An 18,126-nucleotide genomic window follows, 5' to 3' on the forward strand; every position below is an offset into this window, starting at 1 on the left:
ATCTGATCAAGGTTTCTCTAGATGACCAACAATTTGGCTTTTAATAAAAGTGGACTTACATTATGAAGTGAGCTCTTCCTTCAATAGTTATACTATTAGTTCAGATAAGGTTCAGAGACATGCTAGGATTAAACTAAGACAACCAGGATGACACCTAAGCTATTGATCCCCACCCTACCCCAACACACATTTCTGCAATGATATCTATCACCCACTACTAGGACGGACCTAAAGAAACAAACAAACAAACAAACAAACAAACAAACAAAACCTGTGCTGGCCTTACATTCTATTTTTGCTTCAATACTGCTTCTCTTAGCCACCACTCAATCTGAAATCTATTTCCAAACTCTACCCTGAATCTTTTTGCTTTTACTTCCTCTCCCTCCACGTTAGTACAGAGTGTTAATTTTTTCCCTGTATTAGTTCAATAGCCTCTATAGCGATTTAATTAGCAGCCTGAATAGAACCACTGGCCGGGTTCCTCACTTCAAGAACTTGCTTGGACTGACCTGTTCCTGTTTCTGGTCCCAAACTCCCATCACCAGATGCTTCTCATCCTTCATCCCAGCCACACTGCCTGCTGTCTTCCAATTCCTAATCCTTTGGCCACCTCAGAGTATTTGTACCCCTTGATTTCTCTGCCTAGAATGTTCTTGTTTGGTCTTTTCATGTGGTTGTGGTCGTTGTTGTTGTTGTTTTGAACATTGCTCAACTTGAATTTGCCCTCTTCAAGGAAGCTTATTCCTTAATAATAATTTTAGAACTCTGATCATAAGTTCAACCATATTAACTCAGTGTGGTAGTACCCACTTATAACTTAAGCACTGAGGGCAGAATAACTGAAATCCTGAAGTGCCCCACAATGGCACAGGGCAGAAAGTGGAACCTAGTTAGAGGAATTAACCCACTATGGGAATGTCTCTGAAGGCCATATCATAGTCCAGTCCCTCCCTTTCTCTCTGCTTACTGATCACAGCAAGGTAAGCAGCTTTGTTCTGCTGTGCTGTCTTGCTACTGTGATATTCTGCCTTCCCACAGAGGGTGGCTAGATCTCCTGGGAAATGAGCCAAAACCAGCCTCCTGCCACCCCCGAAGTGTTTTCTTAAATGTTTTGTCACAGTAATGAATAGCGACCCACACAAATGAGTTTACTAATAAAGAATTCTCCAAATAATTATCTTTTGTAGTTACTATGGAGAACGTATTCAATAAGCTCTGGCAAGTTCCAGCAGAAACCAGGTAACAGCTCCAGGTTTGGTTTGGTTTGTAAGTTTTTATTTTTTTTTAATGTGATATCTGAATAGCACATGAAAATAAAACAGAGCTTGACTCTCCTTCGTGTTATGGCTAGGCAAGTAATCGCACTGTTTGTTCTTGCAGAGGACCTCCGTTCAGTTCTCAGCCCCTGCATGATGTGGTTCATAACCATCTGTAACTCCAGCTCCAGGCTGTCTGACTCCTTCTGCTGACATCTTCCGATACCAGGCACACCGCAGAGACATGCCTGTGAGCAAAGCACTCAGACACATAAAAATAAAACTAAGCATTAATATGTACATACTTACAGGAAATCACAGCCATGCGTCTCACATTTCTACAGCCAGGACCCCAGAATTAAACGCTGGTGAGCATTTCGTGTCTTTGTTGATAATTCCTGCCTTCTTGGAGAAAGCAAACTTTGAGCTAGGAAATCTAACCTTGGGTGTCAGGTATCACACACACACACACACACACACACACACACAGAGAGAGAGAGAGAGAGAGAGAGAGAGAGAGAGAGAGAGAGAGAGAGAGCAGAAAGCACCATGCTTTATACGCATAACCTTGCTCTCTCAACCACTAAAACGGTTGGCTTCATCTTTGAAAACGCTCTGTAGGATGGTGGGATGTGCACATCACAGAGTGAATGGAGGTCAGAGGACAGCCTCGGGAATCAATTCTCCTTCTATGTTCTTTGAGACAGCATCTTACTGTCGCTTGCCACTGTGTATGCTAAGCTCGCAAGCTCGCAAGCTCGCAAGCTTCTGATTTTCTTTTCTCTGCCTCCCACCTCACCCTAGAGGTATTGATGGTCCATGTGAGCTTGTGTGAGTTCTAGGGGATTCGAACTCAGACCCCCATGTTTGAGCAGTAAGTGCTCTACTCATTGAGGTATCTCCCCATCCCACCAGCCTCGGTATTTTTGTTTTTGTTTTTGTTTTTGTTTTTGTTTTTGTTTTTTTAAAGCTAGGAACAACCCTTTGGACCGGAGTGAAAAAGAAAGAGCCTACCCTTGCTCTGATCTGTCCTGATCCAAACCAGTTCTTTCTTTAACTAATTAGGCTGCAGGATCTGCGACTCACCTAACATCGTTAGACAATAGAATGAGTCATAACGTGAAAGAAATGAAACGGAGAGAAAAGAGGAGAAAGCGATCTTGGATGATAGCAAAGGAGACAATTGGCGCAAATCCTTATTACTCTTTGAGGTGGGGAGAGTTTATTGGATTTCTAGCAAAATCTACTTTATCCTCTCAGTTCAATCAGATTGATAAATCCTCTGAAGATTTATACCTTGCTGTCATTGCTTCCCTGACCCATCTGGTGACTGTGACCATGCTCAAACATTAAGTGGGAGGAAAATAGATGGGCATTCTTTCTGGAGTGGCACCTGCTTATGTCCTCAGCCTGACACACTGGATCAGGCTAACGCACACAGAAAACCTGGATGTGCTGAGCTTGAAATGGCTGCACTCTGTTCCCAGGCAGCTGTTTTATTTTGAGCAAAGCTGCATGTAATACTAGATGGGGTTATTTTTTTTTTCTGATGAGGAGCCAGCCAAATGTTTCCCTGTTTCTAAGTTTGTCCCCTTATTGAGTCCCAAAAAGGAACTGAGAGGGCCTTCCAAGACATCTTCTGTTGAATATGTCATTCGAGACTCTTCCTAGCCAGACCTTTAGTAACTGGAGAAAAATGTCTCTAGGTGAATTGCCTGAGAAAAAAATCACTTCATTCTGCAGAGAGCGTCACTCTCTGTTTAAGCACTCTCCCCGGGGACTTCTGGGAAATCCTTTTCAATTTCCTTTTATTTATAGTCAGGTGCGGATATTTGCCGTGGTCTCCGAGATAGCACACCAAAAGAGGTATTACCCATCCCCTCCAGGTTTGATTAGCTAAATGTGAATTCTCTCATTTGCATAACAGGATCAAAACATCGGTCTATTTTCACGTACATAAATTTCTTACGTACCAAAAGTTGCATAAAATACCTAAATAATTTCATGTGAAAGTCACTTAAGGGAGAGAGTCCTTTATGTCTTCCTCCCCTAATCCCAAGGTCTCAAAACTAAGCCAGATTTTCAGCAGACAAGTTCTTATGGAATAGACTATACTTCCTTTATTGAATGTGTTCTAACACTGGTTTGGGGGTTTTTCTGTTTGTTTGTTTGTTTGTTTGTTTGTTTGTTTGTTTTGGGGGGTATTTTGTGTTTGTTTTCTTTTTCTGTTTTTACGAAACTATTGTTTTACTTACGTCCCCTTTTGACACGAGCTATTCCAAATGGCTTAGTGTTTAACTTCTGTCTTTGCCTTTGATTTCATGAAACCCACTTTCTGTTTACAACTTCATCTTTCCATTTGTGAAGTTTCTAAAGCTTTCCCCAAGTCACAATAGGGTTGTGATGGAGTTTCCCTGAGAAGGGATAGACAAGCAGCCACCTGCACCACCCCTGTATGGGGCGATCGGGTGCTACCTAGGAAAGCCCCAGAGGGCTCTGGGGTGCAGGAGAAGCCCCAGCTCTTTCCTGTCACTTTGCTTCACGCTTCTTCTTGCTGTGTCCTGAACTTTAGACCCTTGCCTCCAGAGAGCTTGGCAGGATTTGATGACAGCCATGTGGCAAGTTTTTGGAAATTGACCTTTAATCATTTGAAGAAGAAATATAGAAAAACGAAAAGCAACTTAATTTTCTTTCAGATACTGAGACACTGATCTGTATCAAAGGTAAGTACACACTAGTCCTTGGAAACAAACTGTTTATCTTCTGTTTTCTAAAAGGATTTTGAACTGTGTTGAGATCACTTGTAGTGGCATCCAGAGTAGAGATGGGAAGACAAGAGGAAGTATTGATATTTAATGGCAGATCCCTTGGCCTTACTGAATCAAAGTCTCTAGGCAGAGCCACCCTGGGAATGCATTTCTATACATTCTAAAGTCAAGGTTCCTAGTGAAAAAAGTTTCTTCCTCGACTGAAAAACATAGTCAATGTCAAAAAGAATTTGAGAAACACCATGATCTTAGGAGGCCCTGCCTGTTGAATCTAATTGTGATAGGCCCTGAATAGGCATCTTTTGAACACAATTGTGAGATTTTTATCCAATGTCTGCCTTGGCTCAGAGTTTGGTCAGCGCCCACACCTCCTCACTCTGCTGTGCCTGGGGCTGAAATTGGTCTGCCGGTCTCAAGCCTGGAATGAGTCAGTTTGTGAATCCACATAACCTCCAGCTTCCGTCTTTCCTGTGGGCCAGTGCCTTGTACCGAGCCCTTTGACTTCCTTCCCGATTGGCACTCACACTCCCAAGCAGCCTTGGAATCAACCTTCTAAAATGAGTGTTTTCTGATGTCTTAAAACTCGGCCTAATTACTGCTTGAGGAATGTCAATTCTCAGGGACACAAGCCCTCTGGCTTTACCCATACATGAGCTGGAGTTAATCATATGCCTCTGCTTCCCTCTGACATCCTGCCTGTATTAGTCAGGGTTCTCTAAAGGAACAGTACAGTAGAATTAATATATATTACAAAGGGGATTTATTAGATTGGCTTAAAAGATTTGGCCTGAGTAGTTCAACAATGACCATCTGCGTGCTAGAGAAGCTGAAAGCCAGTTAGCTCTTCAGTCCACAGGTTGGATGCTTCAGCAGTCCCAGACTGGCAATGAAAGCCTGGAATGTTCCCTGTCTTCAGCCCACGTTGGAAGGCTGAGGAAGCTGAGTTCTGATATTGGTGAAGACTAACAGTAGTAGCGGCAGTGACAAGGACAATACACTCAATAACAGGGTGCAAAGAAGACAGAAATGCAAAAGCCATCCTGTTCTCACCACAGACCTGTTGTCTATCCAGATTGCTGCCAGAAGCTGCAGCCTACCATGAAGGTCTTCCTTATTGAGTTAATGCTTCCAGGAAATCCTCATAGATCCCAGAGGCAGGCCTCTTATTGATTGCATGTCAATCATGTTGATTACTAAGATCTCCACACTGCCTTTGGCATAAATAGGAGCCTCCTCATTGCCAAACAGCTCCAACGCACCTCTCTGCTAAACCATAGGTCCTAGTTACTGGAACCTGGAGTCTAGCTTAGAGCTCAGCTAGAGTACTGGCTCTTGAAATGAAGTTCTACATGACTAGCAGCGATTTCCCCAGGGATCTTGCTGGAAACGTATCTTAGGGGACCATCATATCATCCCCTATGACTTGGAAACTCTGGAAGTATAAGCCAGCCATCTCAGTGTTATGAGGGCTGTAAAGATTACACATTGACCAAGCACCTGAGTGCAACATTTGCTCTTTCAGACTGACTTGGTTAGAATTAGAATCACCATGAAATAGACCTTTGCATGTATCGGTAAGAGAGTTTTCAGATTAGACTAGTTTAGGTAAGAAGACTTAGCGTGAGTGTAGGCAGGCACTATCTATGAGTTGAGATCCTCAACTGAACAAAAAAAAGACAAAGTAAGCTGAAGACCAGTAGTCGTCTCTTTGTCTTCTGACTGGAGATGCAACTTGAACAACTGCTTAAAGCTCCTGCTGCCTTGACTTCCCTCCCAGCCCTTATGGACTCCACACTCAAACCAGGAGCCAGAATGAATCCTTCCTTTCTTAAGCTGCTCTTGGGTCACAGTAGTGAGAAAAATAATGAATACAGATAGGAAGATCAAATGTATCATAAATTTTATAGAGAGCTGGTAGCAAAGATGAAACGTCCGATGCCTCTGATGGACTGCCATGTGATGGGGGCATTGCCAAATGCAACCGCTCATTCACTGACTCTAACTGCTCTCCTATGATCTTCTCACTGCCCTATTATAGCACCTATTGAGGGATGGGGGCATGTGAGCAGGGAGCTGGTTAGAAGGATAGAGCATCTAATTGATGAAGCTGTTTGCTTTGAGATAGCAGATTTCTCTCTCTCTCTCTCTCTCTCTCTCTCTCTCTCTCTCTCTCTGTGTGTGTGTGTGTGTGTGAGAGAGAGAGAGAGACAGAGAGACAGAGAGAGAGAGAGAGAGAAGAAAGACAGAGAGACAGAGACAGAGAGACAGAGACAGAGACAGAGATACAGAGAGAGAAAGAAACAGGAACCCAGAGAGAGAGAGACAGAGACAGAGAGAGAAGACGAGAGGGGGCACTTAGGGTTTGCATTTGTTAAATTGTCCTGTGCCAGCCGAGACCACCAGCTGAAGAAATGAGCAGCTCATGAGGAAGCATTTTTTCCTCAAGACAACACAAGCCTTTACTGGCCATTTTTATTTTGTTTTTTGATTCTCCCTTTGACACTCCTAAGACTAGGTAAAACTCCAGGGCTGGATGAACAACTCTGTAACTAGAACACTTACCAAGCACTCACCGTAGTGAGTTCGATTCTCTAGCGTGGCAGAAAAGAAGATGCATAAGTCAGTTTTCTTATCTAAAGAGTTCGGTTTTGTTTGGCACATTGTCTGTTTCAGAGTCTTAGCAGCCCACGTATTGGTACATTGTACAGTTCTTGAAAGTAGCCAGTTTGAAGCAACAGCAAATGGATTAACAGGAATTGGATTCTCTCAGTATGTCTGGGGCCTAGAATCCATGTGTTTGCCTGCTCATAAAATCCATTTTCTTCTGTACATCAGCCTTCTCCTTTGTTAACCTGTTACTTTGCAGACCTGAGTGCAGATCTGCATGCTGAGTCTTCTTTTCTTGCATTTAAGTCCATTATCTCTGATGCTTTTGCTCCACAAACTGAACGCCGTACCTGGGTAGCAAGACAGACCAAACCAATCATCGTCAGTAAACATGGAATCTACTTGAGGCCTCTCTTTGCTACTATTATGGGCAGATTTTTATTTTTACTTTTTTATTTTTAGTTCATGGTCCTTACAGCGTCCCTGCCTTCAGAGACTGAGCACAGTTCTATGGCTGTCTCAGTCCACCATGTGGGGCTAAAATAGCAGCACTGATCCAAGTGAGGCCACTTGGAGATCCAAGCCTACCTCAGCTTGGCTCTGCCCCAAAATGAGCCAATTATGCTGTTCCCAGACTCTTCTCAAACTTCTCTTCAGCAACTGCTCTTTCTCTATAGCCATAAGCATTGAGGATATGTGCTTCTGACACTCCTCAGGCCATTGGACCACCTCCAAGGAAGAAGATGAGAGGGAAAGCAGACAGAGAAGGTCCAAGTGAAAGCACAGAGCTAGTAGTAGATGGATGTGTGTGTGTGTGTGTGTTTGTGTGTGTGTGTGTGTGTGTGTGTGTGTGTGTGTGTGTATCCTGTATCCTTGATGACTCAAAATCCACGGAAGACTGGGGCATTCGATGCCCTCATTCTAGAAACTCTTGTTAGAGTTGGGAAATCTCAAAAACAATAATTGGTTTACAATCAAGAGTCGTGTACAGTGAGGTGCACATTTTCTAAATTATTTTGCCAATTATTCAATAAATGGAAAACCCAGCCTCAGTACATATTCTAAGATCTATGGTTCTAAATATATATCTATTTCAAGCTTGTACAACTTATTTCTAAAGCAGAAACAATCTTATTTACTCCCTAACTAGTATCCTGTTAATTAAATAAAATTGAATGCTTCCTCCTTGGTAGTGTGTGTGTGTGTGTGTGTGTGTGTGTGTGTGTGTACACACACACACACACACACACACACACACACAGAGAGAGAGAGAGAGAGAGAGAGAGAGAGAGAGAGAATGAGAATTGTCCTAAACTTAAAATGTATGACTTTTTATAAAGTCAAAATTTATACCTGCTATGAAGAGAGAAAGCTTTGGCCCATTGCAGAAACACTGCCCAAGCTGGCACTCAGGCATCAGATTGTCTAAGTAAGTCCACCAGAATCAGCCTCACCATTGACCTTGTTTCAAAACTGGTATGTCAGCCCCTTTTTTGGTTCTGGTAAGACTCCAAACAAGGAGCCAAATCAAAATGTGTTGATAGTATTTGCTGACGTATCTTGAGCAGTTAGTTATACAGTGAAAGTCGAGGTCTGAGCAGCCCTGGTTAATGTGAATGAACACCAGAGAAGGTTCCACTGCTCTGTAAACAGTTTTTATATATAAATGTCACATGAAAGGCAGTGGTATTAAAGATTTATGCTCTGGGGTTTGCCTGGAATACATCAGCCAAGCGCTGTTGTTCCTTGAGCCATGGATAGAATGGCACTTTCTGGTCGTTTAATCCGAGCCCTGCTTTCTTAGAACTCTATGCTGTCAAAACAGTCCTTTGTTCTTAGTTTATATGTGTAAATTTCTATTAAAAAGAACCAGGGGCATTTTATTTCTTCTATCAAAAACAAAAGACCAGAAGTGGGTATAAGAAATGCTGACAAAACAGCTTGGCTACTGGGAACACAGGTAGTTTTTACATAGAAAATGTAAGAGACCGGGGAGAGAGCTCAGTGGAGCATGAGGACCTGAGTTTGAGCTGTGAAACCCACATAAGAGAAAGCCAGGCGTGGCGATGATGCCCACTTATAATCCAGGGCTGGGGAGGCATAAACAGGTTCATCCCTGAGGCTCGAGATCACTACTCACCTAGCCTACTCACTAATGGGCAATCTGCAGGCCAGTGAGAAAACTTGTCTCCACGGAAAGAGCCTGAGGAGCAACATCCCAGGTTATCCCCTGGCCCTGGTACACTCACACTAGTGCATGTATGTAACATACCTATAGACTTGCAAACATACAAACAAAACAAAAAAATGTGTTTGAAAATTCTGCTAGTTACACTAAATATCATCTATATTAAGCAAGGCTCCAGAAGGATTCATGAATGTGTTTTTCTGTCATACCAGTAGCCCTTTACGAGAAATGTTCATATCCAAGCTTGTGACTTTAACACCAGAAGCAAGACTAAGCGAACATGTCTAAAAACAGGTCAGAGTGGGAGAGGGCTAAGCGGGGGATTCTGCCTCTCACCCTACAAGCTGAAGCACCCTTTATACCTTTAAGAGGAGGTTTTTGGGAGTAAGGATTAAACTAAATCTACCACAGCCTTATACTGTAAAAGGCCAGTTACGTTCTTTTTATAGGCAGAGAAAGTCACCGTGTACCTACGAACTATTCTGTCATTCTGCAATTTTCTACCACTTTGGCATGCCTTTCTGCTTTCATTCTTGCTTGCCATTGCTTAAAGTCAAGAAATGGGGCTGGGGTGGGAGGGGGTTCACAGCATAAAAGAAATAGCCTTCTTCACATAAGTCTATTAATCTAACTACTTTTGTAATATCAATGCCCTATTTACTTGGGAAATTGGACACTAGGATGAATTGTTAAGTCAAACTTACCATTTCAAACCATTTAACATATCAGTTATTGGACAACCTCAGAGTAGGAGACATCAACAAATTAACATGTGCTGTGACTTGAGTGTGGCCTGTCCCCATAAGCTTGAGTGTTTGGACACTTAGTTCCCAGCTGGAGGTGGACCTTAAATGAGGCTTAGCAGGCCAAGCTGAATCCGCCTAGAGTCGGCTCTTAAGTTTATTAGCCCAGTCCTACTTCCTGTCCTCTCTGTTTCTGACTTCAGTCACAATGGAACCAACCACCTCATACTCCCTCCACCTTGATGGTCTGTACCCCCTTCAAACTGTGAGCTGCATGAAGCCCTTCCTCCCTTATCTTGGCAGGGAGAAAAGTAATTAATACAACATGCTTCTGAGTGCTATAAGTTCAAATATAAAACTTAAGGTAAGTGTTATTTTTGTGTTCTCTGAAATAAATGGGTTCTTTAATCAAAGGGATAAATTAACAATCACATTTTTTAGTAGGCCTAAAGATTTATGCCTAAAGATTTAGTAGCGTATATCCATTGCTTTTCTATTTTTATAATCAATCTGCAAATAGAGAAAAGTATCAGAAACTTAGTCCCATTCACAGGATAGAACATAAAGTCTGGACACGTATATAACCTCAAGAAAAGTTAGCTCTAAAAGATAGTAGCACCAGAAGAGAGTACCTGGGATTGTGGGAAATTCATCCTCTTCCTACCTAAAGAGTGAAGGAACAGTTAAAAATTCCATATATATTAGATATTACACTTTTAAGATGATAATGCTGCCCAAAAAAACAGATTATCTAACAAAAATCCCAGTATCAGGTATCAGAAACCCCCTTTTCAATAGTTGGTTGGAGAAGTCAGAGACCCCCAAAATAATATGTTATTACCATCACCCTTGGTTTCTTCCAGAAAAGAAGGTAAGACCTTACTGAAGACACTACATACTTCAGAAACAGAATTCAGAGAAATATAGCTGCATCAGACCTGGAAGTCTCCTCATTGAGGACTCAGCCTCACAATTTCAACGCCTTACCACTGAGTCCTGTGTTTGCTTTTTACTTTTAGTCAAGGGTAGTGATTTGAATATGAATAGGCCCCACAGGCTCATGTATATGGATGCTTGATCATCGGGGAGTGGTACTTTAGAAGGAACAGGGGGTGTGGACTTGGAGGAAGTGTGTCACTAGGGGTGGGCTTTGAGCTTTTAAAAGCCCAAGCCAAACACAGTGTCTATCTCTCTTCCTGCTTCTTGAGTACAACTCTCAGCTACTTTACCAGCAACATGTCTACCTGCATGTAGCCATGCTCCCAGCCATGATGATAACAAGCAAAACCTTTGAAACTGTAAGCAGCCCCCAGTTAAATGTTTTCATTTGTAAGAGTTGCCTTGGTCACAGTGCATCTTCATAGCAACAGAACACTGACTAACATACAATGATTCATTACGTTTCCAGGATGTCCCTGAGCTCACCCTATAGCATAGGGTAGGCCTTCAATCTCTCTGCCTTGGTCCCCCAGTAAATTGGGATTAAAGAAGCCTTTGCCAACAGACCCAGAAATGGTTGGGTGTTTGTTTGTTTGATTGTTTGTTTGTCTATGGATCAATTTTATTGAACCATATTACATAAATGGGAAACTAGTCCTAATTGGAAACATGGCCCTACTCCTTTTAACATGGCCCTACTCCTTTTATTCTGGAAGTTAGTCTATGTCTTTTTATTGGGGATTTGAGTCCATTGATGTTAAGAGATATTAAGGAATAGTGATTGTTGTTTCCTGTTATTTTTGTTGTTAGAGGTGGAATTATGTTTTCGTGACTATTTTCTTTTGGGTTTGTTGAAAGAAGACTAATTTCTTGCTTTTTCTAGGGTGTAGTTTCCCGCCTTAAAGGGCTGTGTTGTCCTGTATTTCTTTAAGGGAGCTATTTATGTCCTTCTTAAAGTCCTCTCTCATCATCATAAGACGTGGTTTTAAATCCAAATATTGCTGTTCTGGTGTGTTGGGGTATTCAGAATTTGCTGTGGTAAGAGTACTGGATTCTGATGATGTCAAATAGTCTTGGTTTCTGTTACTTAGGTCAGTCTGCTTGCCTCTCGCCAACTGGTTATCTCTGATGTTAGTTGGTCTTGCTGTCTCTGACTGGAGCTTGTCCCTCCTATGAGCCTGTGAGCCTCTGAGCCTGTGATCTTAGAAGTGAGAGCACTCCTGAGAGACCAACTCTCTCCGGACAGGCTTTGAGTCTGGAGGGCTGTGGGACAGCCTTAGTTCTGGGTGCAGATGGAGACCGATAGAATTTCTCTTTCTTATTATGCACCACCCCAGGTATATTTTCACCCGATATGTCTGCATTGCTCTTGCCTAGTTATTTTAATCATAAAAACACTTAAGGGTTTTCCTATATTGTATAAATGAATAAGTGTACTAACTGCATATATTAGTAACTATCTCTGTACTTTTCATATCCCATGTTTATTTCAAAGTTTTTTTTTAATTTTTTTATAATTAAAATCCAGGGGTTGGGGGATTTAGCTCAGTGGTAGAGCGCTTGCCTAGCAAGCGCAAGGCCATGGGTTTGGTCCCCAGCTCCAAAAAAAAAAAAAAAGAAAAAAAGAAAGAAAGAAAGAAAGAAAGGAAAAAAAATCCAGCTAGTGTTTGGAGCAAAAGCTACAGAGGAAGTTTTCTGGAACTTGACCACATTCCCAGGTTCTACCTTAATTTAAGAATCTCCTGCTAACTTAGAAAATGGTCAGAGTAACTGGTTCCTCCAAGCCATCAAATTTGGAATCCCTTGATATTCTTTTTGTTAGTCAGCTAGTTATTTTCTGTGTTCATTATATGTAAAAGAAGCTAGTTAACCCTTCACAGGCAATTAAAAATCCTTCTTGCCAAGTCTACACGTTCCTAGGTTACCTTACTGCCTTCCAAGTTGCCTTTCAATTATTTCAAATATTTCATATTTAGATAAAGTGACCTCTATTTCTTTGAGTCTCTATGATGATTTCCTTAATATTTTTAAAAACTGATAGCCACCACTCAGTCCCACATATATCAGGTTTTCATCAGAGTCAGCGTATCACTTCTTAATGTAAATTTCCGCATTATTTTGCTGCTGGTACAAACTCTTGCATGGAAAACACATTTGTTTACCTTATGGTAATGTGGATTGTCTGGTAACTGCTGTTCTAATCAGGGGTAACTGTGCACCATAAGACTCTCCTCCTGCTCTTGGATCCCACAGCTTAATCTAGTCACGCTCTTTTAATTAGTGTTCCATTGCTGTGAAGAGACACCATGACCACAACAAAACTAAGGAAAACACTTAATTGGGGCTGGCTTACAGTTTCAGAAGTTTAGTCTGTTATCGTCATGGCAGGAAGCATGGCAGCATGCAGGTAGACATGGAGCTGGAGAAGAAGTTGAGAGTTCTACATTGCGATCTACAGACAGCAAAAGAGGACTGTGCCACTGAGTGTGAGTTGAACATAAGAGACCTCAAAGCCACCTTTCCTAATGACACACCTCCTCCAACCCATCTCCTCCAAGCAGGCCACATCTCCTAAAAGTGCTACTCTCTATGGACCTAGGGGCTCCAATTACATCCAAACTAATACACATGCCCTTTCCATAGTGACAGCAAAAGGCTAAGAGCAAAAACACACCAAAAGTCACACTGTTAGCAGCCCCAAATAAGTCACACTGTAAGCTCCAGATCAAAGAAGGAAGAAACAGTCTCTTTCCAGGTAGATAAAAGAAGGGTGTGTGTGTGTGTGTGTGTGTGTGTGTGTGTGTACATTTATCTTGAGAAGAAATATATGAGTTAAATCTGCTGCCATTAAAAGAGAGAGAGATGGTTTTGCTTTCCTTTTGTAATTTCTATGTCATTTGAGGACTTGTATATGTAAGCAACTATAGTCAAACTTGCTAAATTAGTCAGGAAGGGGTTAATCGGGAAGGCATGTAGAAACTCATAGAGTCAGAAAAATCCTCCAGACAGAAGAGATAGGAATGAAAAAAAAAGCTCCTAAGCCCTGATCTGGGGCGGGGATGGGGGTTGGGGGGGCGCTGAGTCTGATATTTACATAACCAAAAATGCACACATGCACATACACATACATGCACGTGGAGAGAGGTGGGAGAGAGTGCTGGAAGGGAAACTTGCCATCCTCAAGGCACTCTACCCGAGATTGAAATTCTACACACATGATTTCGGGGTTTCTGCTGTGCCCTGGAGTCAATGTCAGAGCACTATCCTCTCAAACCTATCCAGAGCCGGAACAATTTTTTTTCCAAGTGAAAATCAATGTTTTGTCACCAGAAGTACACAAGGGCTGCACACATAGAGGGACGTTATCTGTGCACCAGTTGCTGTATAAGCCTCTCTGTTAGACATGTAAGGACATTAAGACTGCCAAAAGGAGTGTGCTATACTAACCCATCACACACTTCTACCCAGCAAGCGTGTGCATGAAGAAATGAAACTCTTGTAGTAGTTAATATTGTTTGATTGATCTTTTTTTTTTTATTAACTTGAGTATTTCTTATATACATTTCGAGTGTTATTCCCTTTCCCGGTTTCCGGGCAAACATCCCCCTCCCCCCTCCCCTTCCTTATGGGTGTTCCCCTCCCAACCCTCCCCCCATTGCCGCCCTCCCCCCATAGACTAGTTCACTGGGGGTTCAGTCTTAGCAGGACCCAGGGCTTCCCCTTCCACTGGTGCTCTTACTAGGATATTCATTGCTACCTATGCGGTCAGAGTCCAGGGTCAGTCCATGTATAGTCTTTAGGTAGTGGCTTAGTCCCTGGAAGCTCTGTTTGCTTGGCATTGTTGTACTTTTGGGGTCTCGAGCCCCTTCAAGCTCTTCCAGTTCTTTCTCTGATTCCTTCAATAGGGGACCTATTCTCAGTTCAGTGGTTTGCTGCTGGCATTCGCCTCTATATTTGCTGTATTCTGGCTGTGTCTCTCAGGAGCGATCTACATCCGGCTCCTGTCGGTCTGCACTTCTTTGCTTCATCCATCTTATCTAATTGGGTGGCTGTATATGTATGGGCCACATGTGGGGTAGGCTCTGAATGGGTGTTCCTTCAGTCTCTGTTTTAATCTTTGCCTCTCCCTTCCCTGCCAAGGGTATTCTTTTTCCTCATTTAAAGAAGGAGTGAAGCATTCACATTTTGATCATCCGTCTTGAGTTTCGTTTGTTCTAGGGATCTAGGGTAATTCAAGCATTTGGGCTAATAGCCACTTATCAATGAGTGCATACCATGTATGTCTTTCTGTGATTGGGTTAGCTCACTCAGGATGATATTTTCCAGTTCCAACCATTTGCCTACGAATTTCATAAACTCGTTGTTTTTGATAGCTGAGTAATATTCCATTGTGTAGATGTACCACATTTTCTGTATCCATTCCTCTGTTGAAGGGCATCTGGGTTCTTTCCATTTTCTGGCTATTATAAATAAGGCTGCGATGAACATAGTGGAGCACGTGTCTCTTTTATATGTTGAGGCATCTTTTGGGTATATGCCCAAGAGAGGTATAGCTGGATCCTCAGGCAGTTCAATGTCCAATTTTCTGAGGAACCTCCAGACTGATTTCCAGAATGGTTTTACCAGTCTGCAATCCCACCAACAATGGAGGAGTGTTCCTCTTTCTCCACATCCTCGCCAGCATCTGCTGTCACCTGAGTTTTTGATCTTAGCCAATCGCACTGGTGTGAGGTGAAATCTCAGGGTTGTTTTGATTTGCATTTCCCTTATGACTAAAGATGTTGAACATTTCTTTAGGTGTTTCTCAGCCTTTCGGCATTCCTCAGCTGTGAATTCTTTGTTTAGCTCTGAACCCCATTTTTTAATAGGGTTATTTGTTTCCCTGCGGTCTAACTTCTTGAGTTCTTTGTATATTTTGGCTATAAGGCCTCTATCTGTTGTAGGATTGGTAAAGATCTTTTCCCAATCTGTTGGTTGCCGTTTTGTCCTAACCACAGTGTCCTTTGCCTTACAGAAGCTTTGCAGTTTTAAGAGATCCCATTTGTCGATTCTTGATCTAGCTCAGTGGTTAGAGTGCTTACCTAGGAAGCGCAAGGCCCTGGGTTCGGTCCCCAGCTCCGAAAAAAAAGAACCAAAAAAAAAAAAAAGTGCAAAATTAGGAATGGCAGTGAACACTTTGTCTACGGCCATACCACCCTGAACGCGCCCGATCTCGTCTGATTGATCTTTTTAATTGAATCTGAAGACTCCAGGTCTTTGGTGTGCTCCCTGACCTTGGCCCAGTCACTGTGCCAGCCTTTTCATTTCTACAGCAAAAAAGTCAGACTAATCTAACTCACTACATTGACATAGATGGATGGATGAATACAAATGATGAACAGATACAGAAAAAACTTGGTCAAAACTGGGAGGTGACTCCAATTGGTCAGCAACTTTCACGCAATCCATGACCCCCATACCAGTTTTAAACTGTAAACAATGTACTCATATCCATGACCTCTAAACTTTCCACCTGTCTATGGTTTCACCTATCAATGCTAGTGAGTCAGAGAAGCAATCTCTGTGTGTTATTTATTATGAAGGAATCTAAGACCTATAGGTTATCTAATACCAAATGATCAGTCCTAAAATCATACGTACAAATAACATTAAATAGGCTGTGTAGGTTCTTATGTATGAAAGGAAAAATACACACACACACACACACACACACACACACACACACACACACACACCAGCAATTAAAGGGAGAGAAACTATGAAAACAGAGAAAGAATGGGTATATGGAAGAATTTGGAAGGACGAAATGGAAGAGTAAATCATGTAGTTGTATTATAATCACAAGAAATAAAAATAGTAAAAGAAAAATAAAACAAACAAAAAACAATGACAGAACTATCAAGACTGAAAGAGGACAGAGGGGCTGGTTGGAATGTAGCCTCAACAAAGCCCATGGTTGAGATCTTTACTGTAGAATCTAGTATCCCAGCACCATAAGAAATAAAGTTGTGGGCTTGAGAGATGGTTCAATCATTAAGGGCTTGACGAGCAAGCCAGAGGACCTGAGTTCAGATTCCTAGTACCTATGTAAAAGGTCAAATGGAATGGTACATATCTGTAGTCCCAGTACAGGAGAAGCAGACACAAGAACATCCCTGAGGCTTCCTGGGCAGCCTATCTATTCAATCATTAACAAACACTGTCTCAAAAACTACAGTGGAAGCCAGCCATGATGGTACATACCTTTAAGCCCAGCACCCAGGAGGCAGAGACAGACAGATCTCTACTAGTTCTAGGGTGGCCTGTTCTACAGAATGAGTCCAGGACATCCACGGCTATGTAGAAGAACCCTGTCTTGAAAAACCAAAATAAATAAATAAGATAGAGAGAATGTTAGAGAAATAGTCAATAGTCCCCTCAATTGAAATGGCAGAGGCAGACAAGGAAAATCTTTATTAAAGACAGAACATCATGCTTGCCCAGTAAACAGCAATGACTTCATATATGTTACATAGCGTGTTTGTTAGTTTCACGAAGCACCTTTCATTCTTTTGCATATTTGCCATTAGAAAGAAGCATGAAAAGAACAGAAAATAGCAATGTTGCTGTGATCAAAATACCTAACAGAAACAACTTTAGAGATTTATTTTTGACTCACAGTGTCAGGGAACTCATGTCCAACATGGCAGGAAATACATGGCAGAGTGGTGCTGTGCAAGGTGGGGAGAACATACAATAGTCACTATTCATATTTGATGAGGCAGAGAATCAGAGAACTGTCTAGAACCAGACACCTGGCTATGACTTTCAAGGACCTGTCCCTAGTGACCTCCTTCTACCATCTAGGCCCTACCTCCTACAGGCTCCACATTTTGTTAACAATACCAAGCATTTAAAACATAGCCAGTGGTAGACATTTAAGATCCAAACTCTAATAAGCAGACTATTCAAACAATCATCATGTGGCCCATGTAGAGAGTAAAATAGCTGCAAGAGTGGTTCAGTCAAGCAGCCCTTAGAAGATTTGCTCTGTCTGAGATAACATGACAGCTCACAGTCAATGATGTGCTTGAGTAACGGGTACCTGTTAGGCTCTTGAGTTCCACATCCAAGCACCAGGTCTCTGAATTCACTCTTGAAGCCAGTGGAATGCTATTAAAATTATGTCCCCAATAACCCAGAGAGAAATGTGGTCCCCTCAGTTCCAAATGGCGCCTGATGTGGCTAAGTGATAAGGCCCTATTCTGGGACTTGCTTTTTTGACTCGTTTTTCTTTGGTCCTTCATTCTTACAATTGAAGGAAAATTGAGGTATTATGACATTTGCTTCTACCTCATAGTAATTTCTCCATCTTCACCACGACCCAGTACCCCTGTCCCCAGGGAGCTGCTATGACAGCATCATCTTAGCCCTCATGTTTCCAAGAACTTAAGCCCATTAAGAAATGGCCCCAGAGCCTCTGAGGCAAACATCCCTGTTGAAGGCTGTCCCTAAGGAACACGTTACAAATAAAGAGAATGAGAAAATGTCACAGAGTAGAAGAAAGTTCTCAGAGATGAAGAACATGGAGAAAGATAATAACGAATAAAAAGGGCAATGTCTTAAATTGGTTCTAGAAAGTA

The 18,126-nt window shown here is 42.0% G+C and overlaps 1 long non-coding RNA gene across 8 annotated transcripts in view; it reads right to left on the minus strand.

Moving 5' to 3' along the window:
* Positions 1-1,256: 1,256 nt before the first annotated feature.
* Positions 1,257-18,126, minus strand: part of LOC102553709 (uncharacterized) — a 37,463-nt gene continuing 20,593 nt past the window's right edge. For 3 of the 8 annotated variants that reach the window (XR_010054838.1, XR_010054836.1, XR_010054833.1), the window contains 4 exons: positions 17,163-17,214; positions 16,748-16,854; positions 10,198-10,229; positions 1,562-6,984 (listed from right to left, as the gene is read on the minus strand). This is a non-coding gene — a long non-coding RNA (uncharacterized LOC102553709). Of the gene's footprint in view, positions 1,508-1,561; positions 6,985-10,197; positions 10,230-14,110; positions 15,620-16,747; positions 16,859-17,162; positions 17,215-18,126 lie in introns of those variants that run through there. The other 5 variants (XR_010054834.1, XR_010054835.1, XR_010054837.1 and 2 more) reach the window with 4 other exon arrangements.

The sequence above is a fragment of the Rattus norvegicus genome, chromosome 9 (genome assembly GCF_036323735.1).
Source record: "Rattus norvegicus strain BN/NHsdMcwi chromosome 9, GRCr8, whole genome shotgun sequence".
Classification (NCBI taxonomy): Eukaryota; Metazoa; Chordata; class Mammalia; order Rodentia; family Muridae; genus Rattus; species Rattus norvegicus.